The sequence below is a fragment of the Ceratotherium simum genome, chromosome 11 (genome assembly GCF_057802395.1).
Source record: "Ceratotherium simum simum isolate JZ-2026a chromosome 11, ASM5780239v1, whole genome shotgun sequence".
Taxonomy (NCBI): domain Eukaryota; kingdom Metazoa; phylum Chordata; class Mammalia; order Perissodactyla; family Rhinocerotidae; genus Ceratotherium; species Ceratotherium simum.
This window is the reverse complement of record NC_141910.1, coordinates 12090458-12107584: the sequence shown is the minus strand read 5'-3', so window position 1 is coordinate 12107584 and position 17127 is coordinate 12090458.

The following is a 17127-nucleotide window of genomic DNA, read 5'->3' as shown; positions in this document are numbered from 1 at the left end:
AGATCTTTTGGGGCAGTAGGTTTCTTTCTAGGATTCCTTAAATTATGTCTCATAACTCAGAATTGGCTCATGCCTTACTTAAGGCCATATACAAGTGGCTGAGAGGGAAATCTGAATTCCTGGCAAACTTCCTTCCCTTCAGTGAAGCATGGAGATGGGTCCTTACTAATCTGAATAGCAACTTAGAGCCTCAAAATAGAAAAAGAATAAAGCTCAGAAACTTCTTTAACTGAAGCTGATTCTCTAGGAATGGCAGTTGCTTTTATTCAGCTACAGGTTTGAGAGACAGCCATTACTCACATGGACTTCTGACAGGTCAATGTTAATCCTGGTGTTTATGATGATGATAATTACTGCATGTGAACAGTGTGGCTGGCGTCCATTGTCATCTACGGATACTCCAGCACAAAGAGTCATTAACTTAGTAGGTGGCACACTCTTATTAGTTTATCTGTGCTCCCCCCTCCATGAAAGCAGGTGTAATTATTCTGCGGTAAAATCACTCCTCCTCCTTTCCCTACCTAAATTCCTCTGCCTTTTAGTGAGCTCAACCTTCTAGTGAAGGTTTCTGCCTCTGCCCCTCCCCTTCTCCCCTTCTAACACCTCCAGACTGCTTCCTAGCTTGACCACCCAGGAAACTATCTGTCTGGATTACATATTACGGAATTTGATTACAGTTGATTAAACACGGTGTTAAATATTGCCCCGACTTGTTCTCAGTTTTCTTTCTGAAAGCATAATCTTCTGAAGTAGGCTGTAAGCATCGAGAGGGCAAGGACCATATTCATTAATTCTAGGCTTAATAAGATGTATTAATAAGGTTAATAGGATACTTAATAATTGTTTAATAGACAGGTATCAAGATGTAACTTTATTGTTGAGAAACAGGAGATATCATCCAATTAATCATTTGATTAAAGTTTCCTGAGTTTCAGCTCTGGGCCAGACCCTGTGAGGGGCTGTGGAGAGGATAAATACGAGGAAGACATAGTCCCGCCCTCATTTGTAGAGAGAGAAAGTATTCACTAACTCACCAGAAGGCAGTGTAAATGCCTCAGGAGTGTCAGAAGCAAAGAGCCCTAAGGTTCAGAGGGGCAAGGAGAGAGCTCTTGTAGCTGCTGGTGGAGGAAAAGTTCAGAGAAACAGCATCTGAGCAGGGCCTTTGAGTATGGGAGGGACTTCAGAAGGTGAAGATGATGGGTGGAAGGTGCAGGCAGAGGGAACAGTATGAGCAAAAGTAGGGAGATGGGAAATAAATCCTGAAACTTGGGTGGGGAAACCAAGCAATTCAGTTTGATTGCACTGATGTAACAAAAATAACAGTATCTGACACTTGTTAAAAACCTAGTGTATGCCTGGTATTATGCTCTACGTACTTTATCTCATCCTATCCTCCCAGCGACATGAGGTAGGTGCTGCTAATACTCCCGTCTTACGGATGGGGAAGCAGAGGCTCAGCTAATTTACAGGCTGTTGCACTACAGTCATGTAACACTTAATGATGGAGACACATTCTGAGAAATGTGTTGTCAGGTGATTTCGTCATTGTGCCAGCATCATAGAGTGTACTTACACAAACCTAGATGGTATGGCCTACTTCATACCTAAGCTATATAGTACTAATCTTATGGGACCACCAGCATACAGGCATACCTCAGAGATACTGAAGGTTTGGTCCCAGACCACCGGAATAAAGTTAATATTGCAATAAAGAGAGTAACACGAATTTTTTGCTTTTGTTTACACTATACTGTAGTCTAAGTGTGCAATAGCATAACATCTAAAAAAAAACAATGTACATACCTTGATAAAACATATTTTGTTCCTAAAAAATGCTAACCATCATCTAAGCCTTCAGAGAATCGTAATCTTTTTGCTGGTGGAGGGTCTTGCCTGGTGACTTGCCTGGTGGACAGGTCAGCAGCTGTCACCACACTCCATCTTCAAATCCTATGTCCTGCAATTTCCTCTGGCCCCACACTTGACGGCTCTGAGGGTGTGATGTCCTGGTCCTGGGTGTGCCTGCATCCCAGCTGTGCTGATGCTGTTGGTTCTGGAGCTCCCCCAGGGTCCCGCTGGCTCTGTTTGGAGATGGGAAGGTAGAGGGGTGATGAGGGCTGAGGAGCTGACCTGGCTCAAAGAGTGTGAGCCTCTGACTTTGGCTCTCAGCACTGCCGAGATCCCATTCTTTCAGAAGCTGGGCACACAGGTCAGAGGCAGCAGCGGCACCCCCACAATGTGGGGAGGCCACCCAGCCCCGGGAGCTCTCCTTCTGCAGCTGGCCGGGCGACCCGACCTGAGGTCAGCTGAGGGCTTGAACAGTCATGAACTGTCCAAGAGGTTTCCTAAATGATCTCATGGTTGAAGAAACGTGGGACTGGAGATAGTGACAAGCGGGGGAATTTAGCTTGTTTAAATCGAGGATGCTAGAGTAGTTAAAATAGCTACACGTCCATTACAAAAGGTGAGAAATCGCTTCACCTGCTGTTCCTCTGGCCCTAGTCCCGTGCCCTTGTTACGCTAGTGCTGAAGGAGCGCACAGAGCCTGGGACCCTAGCCTTTGGGCCATTCAGGCCCTCCGTCAACTGTGGCATCTGAAAGGAGAGCTTTCTTGTCCACCCTCAGCCTGTATCTGCGGCCAGTCTGTGCCTTCCTAAGCACATGCGGCCGTTCTGGCTGGAGGGGCTGCTTCCCAACGGCCTCCAAGTCCACCTGCAAAGCACACCAGAGGCTGCATCGTGTGCGGGCACCATCTGACCCTGTGGGGCTCTGGGCACAAGGTACACCTGCCTCCTCTAGCATCAACCAGATTGAAGGCTCAGGGTGCCCCGAGGGCGACCTGTCAGGTGCTTCCACTCCCTGCACCTGTGGCCTAATCAGGCCAGTCACACAGGGCAGTCCTCTGCAGGAGGCAGAAGGCCCACCATGCAGAAGCCGGGGGGCTGCACACAGAACCAGCAAGAGGGACACAGGGGGACCAGCAGGACCACCTCACCCCCTGCCAGCCGGTTCGCACTGCATTCCCGTCTTGGCCTTTCAGCAGTGGCTGACACACCTGATCACACCTGTTTCCCTGAGCACTTTCTTCGTGTGGCTTCCAGGACAGCAGGCACCACAGTGCACCTGCTGCCGGGGGGCCAAGGAGGTCACAGCCACCTTCCTGGCAGGGTGACTGCACATCCTCTGTGCCCGACCATCAGTGATGCCTATTATCCCCATGTCCTGAGACGGTGGGGAACGTCCCTTTACCCTCAAAGGCGCCTGGCTTGGACAATCAGCCACCTGTCTCTATTCTCAGAAGGGACTGGTTTTTCTCTGAAATTGTGTCCTTCGCAGTTGGTGGGAAAATCTCCCTCCTTAGATGAGAAGGTGACAGTGTGGATGGAACTGTGCTTCATGTTTTCAGTTCTGAAAATAGAAAGGTGGCAACTGTACGGTGTGCCCTGGACTGTTGCTGACTCCTAAAATCAAAAGCATGGGAGTCCTGCTTCAGGGTGCCCCATCCTGGATTCCTGGGTCTGGAATGTGGCCACTTGCCGCCCACACCCCTTCTAGCCCTGGTGCCTCATTTTTCTGTGCACACATTCATTCAACAAACCTTTACTGAGTCTCTCTCTGTGCAATCAGAGTGTGAGGGATGCCCTGGGTGGGGTCCAGATGAGAACCAGAGGAGACAAGGTCATTCTTGTGTGGCTCGCTCAATACCCCAAACCAATTAGAACCTAAGTGCCTCGATACAGCACTGACCAACATTTATAGAGAAAAATGTTCACCTACATTGTCCCCCAAAACCCAACGTGACAGAAAAGTGATGTGTGAGAAGCATCAAGTTAATTCCTCTCATGGCTGGTGGAAACACCTCAGCACTGGTGGCCTTTCAAAAGCTTCTGAGTGTCTGGGATGCGAGGGACCAGTACCACCCAGAAGCTCCCGGTGCAAATAGCTCATGAACTGGACCAGCCTGCGACCTCTCCAGCTGTCCACAGGCAGACAAGGCACTTTCCTTTTATTTGGATGTTTCTCTGTGCTCTAGAAAACTGGTTCTTCATTTTCCTTTTCCCATTTCAGGGATGAGTCTGTTTTTCTGGAACGGTGGCCACGAGAGGCGGGAGACGCTGCCCTGAGGAGCATGGGCTGGGAGGCGGGTGAGGCCAGTGCCTGCCTCATGTCAGTGCTGAGCGCCTGGAGTCTAGACGGTGCCCTGATGTGTGTGGCTGTGGGCCCCTCGGAGCTGGGGCTTCATCCCCTCCAGTGGTCCTGCTGACCCGAGGCTCTGCCTGCCACAGGAACTCGTCTCCACTTGCATTCAACACATGGTTTGCCAACAACAGAGCAGGCCCACGCTGGGTTCAGGAGAGTACCCTGTCCTGTTCACGTGAACTATGTGCTAAGGCACAGGGCTTAATAAAGATTTGGGGGTCAATATGGGACCCATGGATGAATAGCTACTGTTTCAAACATTACACTGCCTAGAACTAGATTGAGTTGACTGTTCCTTTAAATGTGGCCTAGCCTAAAGAGCAACGCGCTCATTAGTGCAAACTCCCTACTGGGTACCCACTAGATTGAGGGGTTCAGAGCAGTCCCTGCACCTGCTGAGATCAAATTCTTGGGGAACAGACGCCAGTCCACTGAAGCAATCGCAACGACTCTAACAGTCTACTGGGACCAGCGTGTGAGGAGGACAAAGTGAACTCAGGGGATGGATGGAGGGGGTGGGTAGCAGGCTAGATTTGGGGGTGAGGCCCTCTCTGCTGGGGTCCCTACGGGGGTTCCCAGGGGGACGAGGCACATTGAGATGGGGAGGAGCACTCCAAGGGAGCTGGCCAGTGAAGGAAGGGGTGATATACGGGGTGGGGGGGGGGGGAGCGGTGTCCCAAGGGTAGGGTGGGGTGAAGAACTTGTGTCCTGGAAGTGAGCAGGGCTGGGCAGGATGCAGCAGATGTGCTTAGCCGGTCACTCAAGCTCCTGCAGGGAGAATGGTGGCCCGAGAGTGGGGGAGCTCAGGCGTGGTGATGGCGGCTGTGTGGGGAGGAGGGGGCCAGGATGACACTTTAGTTTGGGGCGTGAGCAAGTGGGAAGATGAGGCCACTCGTGGATGGGGAGTCAGGGGTGACTGTCTCTGTGGGATTTGTGCAGCGTTGTTCCATGGGTCCCAGGACCCCCCTCTGTCCTCCCGCCACCCCTGTGCCCAGCGCCCAGCATGGCCCCTGCCCTTGATGCCCAGATATGCTCAGCAGTCATCCTTATCAAATGGGTGCACGATGGACAGAGTCTTCAGGTTCCATGCCACTCTGCTGCTGCTTCTTTCAACTCATTTTGCGTGTTTAGCGACATTCATATTGCTCTGATTCAGAAATTATCACCGGTTCATTTTGTTTCGCTGTGGCCAGCAGGACAGAGGCTGCCTCAGGGCCCTGAGCACAGATGGCTGAGGAGCAAGGGGGACTGCAGGGACAATTAGGGCAGAAACAGGGTGGCAGGGGCATCTTCCTTCCTGCTAAGCTGTAGAAAACACAGTTTACTGCAAATGTATTATATGAATGAGTTATATTTTAAATTCTCATTGGAAAATCTGAAATTTAAAAATGCAATGTTAAAATATCAGCTTTACTTCTGTGATTTGGCCCCAGAGACCCAGCACCTCTTCTCCTGGGTGACATGTCATTGTTGAACCTGATCTCTTGATTTGCCGCGTTTGATAGAGGACTCAGCCCACTTTGTTTTACTCATTTTCACAGTGGGAAGCCGATGTCTACAAAGGCAGGTGCTTCTACACATCACTGTGCAGTGATGCTCCCTCAGGCTGACCATCCTGCGATACCCGCACAACCCTGAGTCTGGCGAGTCATGCCCAGGGCATCACTGCAGCTGCCCCCTGAGCCACACCTGTGACTCAGCACCCTGTGGTCCAGACTTCCCACTCTGCCACACTGAGGAGTGTGAGATGAACACAGTGAGCTCATCTTCAAAAAAGTCTTGTGGAACTGAAACCCCCAACTTTGAGAATGTGGTTTAGGCCATCACTTCCATTTCAGGAAAGTTGCTCCCGTGATGGAAAGGGTTGGGGTTACTTTTGGCAAAAGAGTTTCCCAGGGGCCAGGCCGGTGGCGTAGTAGTTAAGTTTGCTCTCCGCTTTGGCAGCTTGGGGTTCACAGGTTTGGACCCTGGGCACGGACCTATGCACCGCTTGTCAAGCCATGCTGTGGTGGCGTCCCATTAAAGTAGAGGAAGATGGGCAGGGATGTTAGCCCAGGGCCAATCTTCCTCAGCAAAAAGAGGAGGATTGGCAACAGCTGTTAGCTCAGGGCTACTCTCCCTCACAAAAAAAAAGTTTCCCAAAGGTACATTTTCACTAGCCATGAGTGAATGGATTGTCCCCTCTATGGGGCCAGCCATGACTGACTGTATGGGGAGGTGCTCTGGTACGGATGGACTCAGGTTGAAATGCCTGAACCATGCTTTGGGGGCACTGAGGATAGTCCCCTCCCACTGTCTAATTGGGGTGACGTGGAAAGTCAACTTGTTTCAACAGTTCTGTATCACCTGGGTCCTCTGGTGCAAGTGGAGAGGCTGGCTTTGGCTAACCTGAGCAAGAGGAAACCCATGGGAGGCGCCTGGGGCTTGCAGCCCAGAGGAGGCTGGGCTGGGCCTGGGAATCATCCTAGGCAGCTGCCTGGAGGGAGAACCTTCCATGAGACGCCTGGTCCTGGAGTTGCTGGTAAGGGGTCCCGTTCCCTGAGGGAATGCCCAGGTTAATTTGGGAGGACCACACACCTGCCCTGGGCTGATGCAGGGAGAGGAAGAGACTGGCCTTTGGGGCTTCCAGGTGAGGTGACCACCAGGCTGTTCTCCCTCTGTGACTACACTTTGGTGGTGGGGATGAAGGAAGAGGTCATTCCCAAGCAGGAAACTGAGGGTAGCGGATAGGGAGGGAATGGGTGTCTCATCTCATGTCAGTGCAGTGCACTAGGCCATTGGCAGAGCTGGCTCATCCTTGGCTCACCCCCTGGCCCAGGCTCCCTTGGGGGTCCCAGGGGATAATGCCTAGGAGATGAGGGGACACTATTAAGAAGGGACCACCTTAATTTAAGTTTTGAGCAAGCCCAACATCAATACCAACCATCCCAGTAAGTCCACCCCTATCAATTCCCACCAGCATATGCTAAACTTCTCAAACATGCTCAACACGCAAAACAGACATTTCCTGAGGCACCTGTCATGGACTCCCCGCTCCCAACCAGAGTTTTGGTTACTACAAAATTCTCATCCATGCTTAGGTATAAATTCAGCAAACAATGTGTTGTTAGTTGGCACGCACTCTCATTGATGCCTGCAGGGGAGAATGCCTCACTGACTTGACTTCCCACACAATTTGTCCCAAAATTTGCCAGCTGTGTCTGGCCAGGCTGAGCAGCTGTAGTTCTGGTCAGGTTTAAATTTGTGACTTCTGGTTTGAACACATAACTGGGGCTGCACTTGCTGGCTACATGTTCATAGACCCACCACCTGCTAACACATAAGATTTAATAAGGTCTAGAGTCTCATAACATAACACCCAAAATATCCAGGATATAATTGAAAAACACTCATCATACCAAGGATCAGGAAAATGTCATCTTGAACAGGTTAGACAATCAAAAGACCCCCAACACCGAGATGACATGGATGTTGGGATTATCCTATGAGGATTTAAAAGTAGCCATCATAAAAATACTTCAACAAGCAATTACAAACATGCTTGAAACAAATAAAAAAAAAAAACAGAAAGTTTCAGCAAGAAATAGATGTAATTAAAACTAAACTGAAAATTTAGAACTGAAAAAATACAACTTAAACTTTAAAAATGCAGTAAATGGGCTCAAATAGCAGAATGGAGAAGACAGAGGAGAGAGTCAGTAAACTTGAAGATAAAACAATAAAAATTACCTCATCTGAACAACAGAGAGAAAATAGACTGAAAAAAAGAAAGAAAGAACAGAACATCAGGTCTGTGAAACTATAGCAAAAAAATTTAACATTTGTATCATTGAAATCCCAGAATGAGAACAGAAAAAAAGTGAGGATTAAAAAGTATTTGAAGAAAAAACGGCTGATAATCTCTCCCAAATTTGGCAAAAGACGTTAACCCAAAGATTTAAGAAACTGAGCAAAACCCAGAGGATAAACTCAAAGAAATCCACACTAAGACACATGTGATGGACTGTATTTTGTCCCCTCAAAATTCACATGTTGAAGTCCCAACCCCTCATGTAATGGTATTTGAAGGTGGGGCCTTTGTGAGGTAATTAGGTTTAGAAGAGGTCATGAGGGCGGGACCTCATGGTGGGATTAGTGCCCTGATGAGAAGAGATACCAGAGAGCTTTCTGTCCCCCTGCCATGTGTGGACACAGCAAGAAGGTGGCCATCTGCAAGCCAGGAAGAGAGTGCTCCCCAGAACCTGACCATGTGGGCACCCTGACCTCAGACTTCCAGCCTCCAGACTTTGAGAAAATAAATGTCTGTTGTTTAAGCCACCCAGTCTGTGGTATTTTGTTATGGGAGCCTGAGCAGACTAAGACCACACATAATTATCAAACTTCTGAAAACTAGAGACAAAGTCTTGAAAGCAGTGGGAGAGAAATGACGTCTTACCTAGAGGGAAAAATACATGCACTTGAATGACAGTGGATTTCTCATTAGAAACCACAGAAACCAGAAGTGGCACAATATTTTTCAAATGCTGAAAAAAAAAGCACTGTCAACTCAGAATTCTATATTCAGTGAAAATATCTTTTAAAAATGAGGAAATCAAGACTAAAGAATTTGTCACCAGCAGACCTACCTTAAAAGGATGGCTAAAAGAAGTTCTTGACAGGAAAGAAATTAAAAAGAAAAATAAAAAGAATCCTGGAACATCATGAAGGAAGAAAGAACAACAGAAAGAGTAAAAATATGGGTAAATAAAATAGACTTTTCTTCTCTTGATTTTTCTAAATTATGTTTGATGGTTGAAGCAAAAATTATAACATTTTTATCTAATAGTGGTTCTTTTTGTGTGTGTGTGTGAGGAAGATTTGCCCTGAGCTAACATCCATTGCCAATCCTCCTCTTTTTGCTGAGGAAGATTGGCCCTGGGCTAAGATCCGTGCCCATCTTCCTCTACTTGATATGTGGGACGCCTACCTCAGCATGGCTTGATAAGCAGTGCGTAGGTCCGTGCCCAGGATCCGAACCTGTGAAGCCCGGGCCGCTGAAGTGGAGCTCGAGAACTTAACCACTATGCCACCGAGCTGACCCCTAATAGTAGTTCTTAATATAAGTAAAGGAAATATTTAAGACAATGATATTATAAACAAGGGAGGGTAAGTGGACCTAAAAGGAGGTAAGGTTCCTGCACATCACTCAAACTGTAAAATGTGGAGACCAATAGACTGTGATGTTATGTACACAGAATGTCATACTTAGAACACACAAAAATTATACAAAGAAATACACTGAAAAAACACTTAAAAAGGAATTCTAAAAAATGTTCAAATCACCTGTAGGAAGGTTAAAAAAAAAAAGGAAACAAAAAACAGAGAGAACAAACAGAAAAGAAAAAATCATAGAGCAGACTTAAGTCGTAACATATCAATAATTATATCAAGTGTAAATGGTTTAAATAAAACAAATAAGAGATGGGCAGAGTGCATTAAAAAATATAGCCCAGCCATACTCTGTCTACAAAAAACTCACTTCAAATATATCAATATAGGCAGGTTGAAAGTAAAAGGATAAAAAATGATATGTCATGTAAATATTAATCAAAAGAAAACAGTGGTGGCTATATTGACATCAGATAAAGTAGACTTTGGACAAAGAAAATTTGCAGAGACAGAGAGGGAATTTACATAATGATAAAAGGATAATTTCACCAAGAAGACATAGCAATCCTAAACGTGTATGCAACAAACAACAAAGCTGCAAAATACATAAAGCAAAAACTGATACAACTGAAAGGAGAAATATAACTATGGTGGCAGACTTCAACACCGCTCTCTCAACAAGTGGTGGAACAGCTATACAGAAAATCAGCAGATATAGAAGAAACTCAAAAACACCATCAACCAACAAGATCTAGTTTGTTTCTTCTCTTTTTATCAGTTTTGCTAGAGATTTGTCACTTTTATCGATCGCTAGTTCATTGAATTTCCTATTATTCTATTTTTCAATTTCATTCATTTTTGCTCTTATTTTTATTGTTTCCTTCATTCTGTTTGGTTTGGGTATATTTTGCTTTTCTTTTTTCCAGTGTCTTAAGGTGCAAGTTTAGATTATTGACATGGGCATTTATAGAACACTCCACCCAACAACAGCAAAATTCATTTTGTTTTCAAGTGCCCACAGAACATATAACAAGATAGGCTGTATCTTGGGTCAGAAAACAAACTTCAACAAATTTAAAAGAATTGAAATCATACAGAGTATGTTCTCCAACCACAGTGAAATCATACTAAAAAATAATAGAAAGATTATGAGAAAATCTCCAAACATTTAAAAAATGAACAACACACTTCTGTATAATCCATGGGTCAAAGAGCAAGTGTCAGGGAAACTAAAACCATTGAACTAAATTACAATGAAATACAACATATTAAAATTTGTAGGACACAGTTTTGCAGTGCTGAGAGGGAAATTTACATCATTAAATGCTTACATTAAAAAAGAGGAAAAGTCTCAAATCAATCATCTATCAAAAATCCACAATAAAACATTATCAAATAGAATTCAGCACTATACAAAAAGAATCATACACCATGACCAAGTGAGGCCAAAGCTTCCCTGTGGCCCCAGGGCCCCATGGGTGCTGAGCAGCAGTGGAGGAGACGGGAGGGGTCTGGGGAATGTAAGTGCTGGGCTGTGGCAGCTGTGACCAAGAAGGGCAGAGAAGGCCGGGTGTGGGCAGAGGCAGCATTAAGTGCTCTCCTCCCACAGCTGATGTTCTGCCTCCGGGAAGGAAGGGCTAGGACAAGCAGCTGGCTCACAGTGGACTCTCCCTGCCTGGAACTCCATCAGTCCTCTGCCCCGGATGTCCCCTCCCCAACCCCTGCCATGTCCTGCCTCCCACTCACCCCACCCCATCCCCACCCAAGTCATCTGCATTTTACAGGTGAAGGAACTAGGGGCTCGGAAAGAGTGAGCAGCTCTGGATCACACCCCCAAACTTGGGTCCCGGCACCTCTAGCCTCCAGGAGGCTGCTGTGTACAGGGACCCGGGGTGTGGGTGAGCTGGGTCTGAGCAGCTGAGCAGAGGAGGTTCCCAGTGCTGGGATCACACAAGTGCACCCTGCGCCCTCTGCCTCTCAGACCCCACCCAGTGCAGGAGACCTGGTGTCTCCAGCTGACAGGAAACGATTGTGAAATGCTTCCTTTGCCTGTGGAAGGGCCAGCTCAGAGGTCACAGGTGTCCACCCCTACTTCAGATCTTCACCAAATGTCGCTCCTCAAACTGCACCTCCTCCTGGTCCTCACCATCTGACGTGGACATTTATCACACTAACACCAGCTCCAAGCCACTTCCCCTCAGTTCCCAGTTACCTGGACGCCACTACCCTCTCCACTGGCTCCTGAAACCAGCAGCCCTTGAAATAGCTCAGACACCATCCAAGTTCCCCTCAAGTTCACCTTTGCCCCCAGAGACCCAGCATTCTTTATCACTCTCCTCAGTTTAGGCCAGGTTCCTATGAACATGTACTATGAGCCACAGCTCCAGGCTCCCCACCTCCACCTTGGCCAGTTCATTGGGATCCGTGCCTCATCTGAGCTCCAGCCCTTGGAGCTGAGAGGGGCCATCACCCAGAAAGGGGTGAGCCTGGAACCCCAGCATCCTCTTCCCTCCCGGCCCCCCAGTATCCAATTCACCAATTCGCAGCTCCGACTCCTGGAGGTTGTCACCTCCTCCGTGTCCATGGACACCCTCCAGTCTCCCAGACGTCTCCTGCTCTGCCTTGCTCTGTCCATCCACCCCTGCACCTAGAGCAGCCAGAGCGATCCCACATGTCTTCCTCCAATCCTGCGGTGTTTCCACGGCTCTGAGCACGCAGCCCACCATCCTGGCCCCCTCTCTCCAGTCTCTCCCCTGCTGCCCTCACCCCACACCACCTCACCCAGAGACAGGGAATGTGTCCTGTGCTTCTGGCCTCTCTCCACCCTGGTCTTTCCCTCACATCTGCTCATCAAAGGCCTGCATCACACAGGAACCTGTGGGTGAGAAGCACCTGCTGCCGCGGCTGGAGTTTGGAGTCACAATGTCGGGGTCCAAACCCAAGTTTTGTCATAAACTGGCTGTGAGGTCTTGGGTCAGAAACGGTCTATACAGAAACACCTGTGTGCAGACACTGTGCTTCTGCTTTCCTTTCTATCAGAATGGTGCCCACCTCGGCGGCTGGCTCGGAGTTTTAAAGGAGGCAACGTGTGAGAAGCGTTGACGGGGAAGGGCAGGCTGTGCTCAGTGGCAGCTCTCTGTAGTTCACCGACACTTTCTCAGAGCCGTGGAGACCCCTGCTTACCTCATGGCTCTGTTCTGAGGGTCAGCTTAGACACTTGCCCTGTCAAGACCCAACCAGCTGGAGAACTTGACGACTCATGTGGTGCGGTGCTGTGATTGTGACCCAGGGCTATAAACCACAATCACTCAGGGACACTTCTTTTGCATTCCAATATATTTAAAACTCACATGCATCATGAAGCTCATGTCACCTCCACCCAAGGAGGTGACCCACATTCCGCCCCAGCTCCCCTTCTATGCCCTCCTGGGGTGGGCGTATGTGGGGACATCACCCCTTGGTGGTACTACAAAAATGTTGTCTGGAAGGCAAAAGCTTCCTGGAATCCCCGCATTTCGAAGCAAAAGCTTTCCAGCGCACCGACCCCGGCCTGCCACTCATACACTGCTCGGCCTGTTCTCGTAGTGCCTCCACCTCCCCCTCCAATCCTGAGGACTTGCTCTTAGCCTGGAGCAGCTTGGTGAGGATTCTTCTACGCTCAGAGCCGCGGTCTCCTGCGGAACTTGCTCGCAGGCCCCCTCCTCATCTCCTGCCATGTCCAGGGAGCCCTAGTCCTCTGGCAAATTCTTTAAATCGTGTCTTACCTGTGACTCCAAGTTAACAAACAGATGTTTTCAGCTTTTGGTTTTCTTCACACGGTTTTAGGGAATCCTTTAGCTCAGACACTTCTTTAGACAGATTTTTATTACCTTCCCTGCTAGCGTTAAGAGCTGCTTTTGTCAATTTCAGCCTTCCCTCAAGTTTGCCAAACCTTTATAAGTTGGATTTCCATGGACAGCTCTTCCAACTTCCACTTGTTCTGTTGTTCTAAGGCATGGCAGCCTTTGCTCCCTGTGAACAAGAGAAATCCACAGAAGAGGCTCCAAAGTGATATGCCACCAGGCTGAAGTCGGTCCCAGGCCAGAGGTCTTCAGGTCATGAGCCCACCAGCACCTTGGCACAGTGACCCATCAGGGGGACTGCACTCTGAATGTCTCTAAGCACTGGCTTGGCCTCTGCACCAGCCAAGAACCACAGACGTTTCTGAGCCAGCCTCCGACAAAGGCAGCGAATTCTGCCTTCACAGACAGTCCCTGACCTGGCCCTCCACTGGAAGATGGATTTCCACTCGGACAGGTGCCATCAGATTTGTCATGTCTGGGTCAAGATACCCCATTTTTTGTGTTCATGTTGTTCCTCCTGGCCTCTTTACTGGCCTTCCGTCTGTTTTACAGATTGATTGAATCATCGTGGGGCGGGAGGGGCAGCTGGGACTGGTTCTTCCCTTTTTGGCGGTTGGGGCACCGCCTGGGGGCCAGGGACATGGCCAGGGCCAAGGTCGCCAGGAGGCAATGGGAAGTTTCTGAGGCAGCTCTCCTCACTCTCGGCAACTTCTGGGCTCAGACTGTTGGAGTGCAGCGTGGTGGTGGGGCGCACGATGACTAGTATGAGGTAGCATACTTCTACCAGGTAGCAGCCTCTTCTAGCCATCTCACCTGGGCCTGGCAGAGGTGCTGACAGCCACAGGCAGACAAGGACTTGGGGAATGAAAGGGGAAACCTTGGGGCCAGACACCCGGGTGTGCACGTGACAGGGAGGGTCAGTGGCTGCTCTTTGCGGTGCTGGGTGGTGGTGGGGGGCTCCCGGTTGGCGGGGTGTCTGGGGGATGCTGAGTCAGAGGGCTCCTGGTCGTCCTGATATCTGAGCGACTCCTTCACCCTGTGCTGAGGGGTGTTGGAGGGCTCCCGGCTATCCTGTGCTGAAGGGAGTCTCATGCTGGAGGTCTGGGGGTCCCTCCCCTACTGGGTGAGGGTCTGTTGTACTCTGATTCTGAATAGGAATGTAGGTGAGGAGGCCCTCTGGGTTTGGGTCCGTGAGGCGCCAGGTGCGGGGGCGGGGACTCACAGGACCACAGAGGGCACGAAAGGGGACTTAAACATGAAGGTGGAGCACAGGTGTGGGCGAGAGGCCTGGGGCAGGACGACGGGTGGGAGGCGCTGTCCTTTGGGGTGGAGAATGCGGTTGAGATCGCCCACAGCAGGAGTTGTTGAGGCAGAAGTGCCATCTTTCTCCTCAGTAAAGGCCTCAGGCAGGTACCACGGCTTTTATAACTGCCCTGGCACGTCACCATGCCTCCTTGTGACGTCACAGCTGCGCCCCGGGCCAATCGTCAGGCGACTTTCAGCTTGATCTTGTTTGTGTGTCCAATCAATCACCAGGCAGCTTGGCGGACCAGTCGCCCGGTGGCTCCCACCGGGACCCTCTTGACGTCACGACCCTGACCCCATCTCCCGTAACCCGTGGGATGGCTGTGCTCACACCGGCCCTTGCCCCTTGAGGCCCTTACCCAGCTGCCTCTCCTCCACCGCAGAGCCTTCATTTCACAGAGGGAGCAACTTGGGGTGGGCGCAGTCACCTGCCCACGTGGGGCAGCCACTTGGTGCTCCCAGGACCCCAGGGCATCTGAAAGCTGGGGGGAGGGGGTGGTGTTCATCATGTGGTGTGAGTCCTTCTTGGGGCCCAGCCCATCGCCAAAGCTCCGCCCAGGGGTTTCCATGGTGACCTTTAGCACACCTGGATCTTGAGGGTCCCTTTGCTGCCAAAGCTTGTCCCATCTGATAGCGGTTCTGAGGAGGGGACCTCTGGGAAAGAGACATCAGTGCCAGGTGGGTGGGCTGCAGGTGGCCTGGGGCAAGGACAGAGGAGGTGAGACTCCAAGAAGACGATCCCAGAGTAGCTGATGCAAAGGCCTGCACCAGCTGACAGGATGAATTAATCAACCCTGGAGCCTCCTGACTCTGGACTCCTTGTTGGTGAGATCGTAACCACCTGCACTGAAGCCACTTCGGCCAGAAATTCCATGACATGAAGCAGAAGCACCCTAACTGATCCATTTTACCTCCAGAGTAATGTAAATAGTTCTTGTGCCGATTCCACTAACTACTGAAATTTGTATTTATCCTAAGACATAGGCCACTGTAGATCAGAGTCATAGCTCATTCCCTTTGTGTCCTCCAGTGTCCTAGCATCTTGCTTACCTCATAGTCAGTGCTAAACATGTGTCATGAATAAAAGACCATTTACGGTCTGGACCATCAACGGAGCATAGACCTTCACCTAGACCAATATCTTTACTAAAGTGAAACAAAACAAGCAAAAATAAAAACAAAAAACAGAGAAAGAGATCGAGAACCTGAACGGCACAGTGTACTCCTTGTGGTCACTGCTGTGAAAGCAAGTCAGAGGACAAGTCTAGGCCTGGCCCAGAGGAGAGTGGATCCTGAAGATGAAGGGCTCGTGTTCCCCTCAGTCCCTGCAGGGAGGGAATCTGCCTACAGACCAGGAATTCATCTACAAACCGATCAGATGAACTTGTCATGAGATAAGCCAACAGTAAGGCGTTGGCAGTTGTTCAGGCAGCTCCTGTAATCTTAATGCACACACCCTCTCCTTCCTTTTCCTTGCAGAGCCATGCACCCATACTAAGAAGACTAGTCTCTTGGCTCCCTTGAGCCCTGGTGTGGTCATGTGACTAAGTTTTGAGTAGAAGGGCCATGTGGGATTTCTCAGGAGGATCTGGAAGTGAGGCAGCAGCCCCTTGTTGCCATCTCTTCTTCCTCCTGCAGACATGGAGTGCGCATGTGATGGCTGGACCCCCTCAGGTGGTGCCTCGAGGATGGAAGCCACGGGAGGGTGATGGAGCAGAAAGGTGGAGACAGGGTCCTAACCTTGGCAATGGGAATCCAGACTTCTTTACATGAGAGAGAAGAACTTACATTCTCTTTTCCCAGTCATTGTTACGTTGGCATTTTGTTATATGCAGACGCACTGATCCCCAACTATCCAGGGCTCCTTCCTTGCTCCACAGCTCCCCAGGGAAGGGGTCTACTAGGCCTGTATCTCCCCATCAGCTGTTGTAGTCCCAGGAATGGGGCCCCTCACCTGCCCACGCTTACAACTTCTAAAGCCCCCTCCTCTTTGGCTACAGAGATTTTTTTCCAGTTGCCAGAACTGGCCCGTCTCCTTTGTGCCACCGGGCCTCTGCATGTGCTCCTCCCTTGCCCTGGAATGTTGGCCACCTGGCTAGTCCACTGTCAGTCATTTCCTCCAGGGTGCCCTCCTGGCCCCCCACTAGCTGAGATTCCTCTGACTACTTCTTCACTGTCCTATCAGAATTGTAATCATATATGTGTTTGTGGGTCTGATTAATGTCTCCCTTCTCCATGACACTGAGTACCCTGAAAGCAGGCAGCCCCATTTGTGTTCCCTAGTCCTGAGCACGGTCCCAGCACATGGAAGGTACTCACACATGCTGAGTCGTAGCCTCCTGCACCTTTGTGTTTCTGCTCCTGTGAGGTCAAGATGCTCCTTGTCAGCACAGGCAGTGCTGAGCAAGGGTGTTGGCCTCAGTCAGAAGGCCCTAGCATAGATTTTCTGCCCAACCCTTTCTCACGTATAATTTCAGGCAAGTGACCGCTGCGACCCTGGAAGTGGGCATGATGAGAGACTCAGCTCCTGGGGACACGGGGAGAACCCCGTGAAGAACACACGGAAATACTTGGCTTCCTGCCTGCCATGGGCCACCTCCTTGCCCATCACAGCTCAAAGGTGGCTACACAA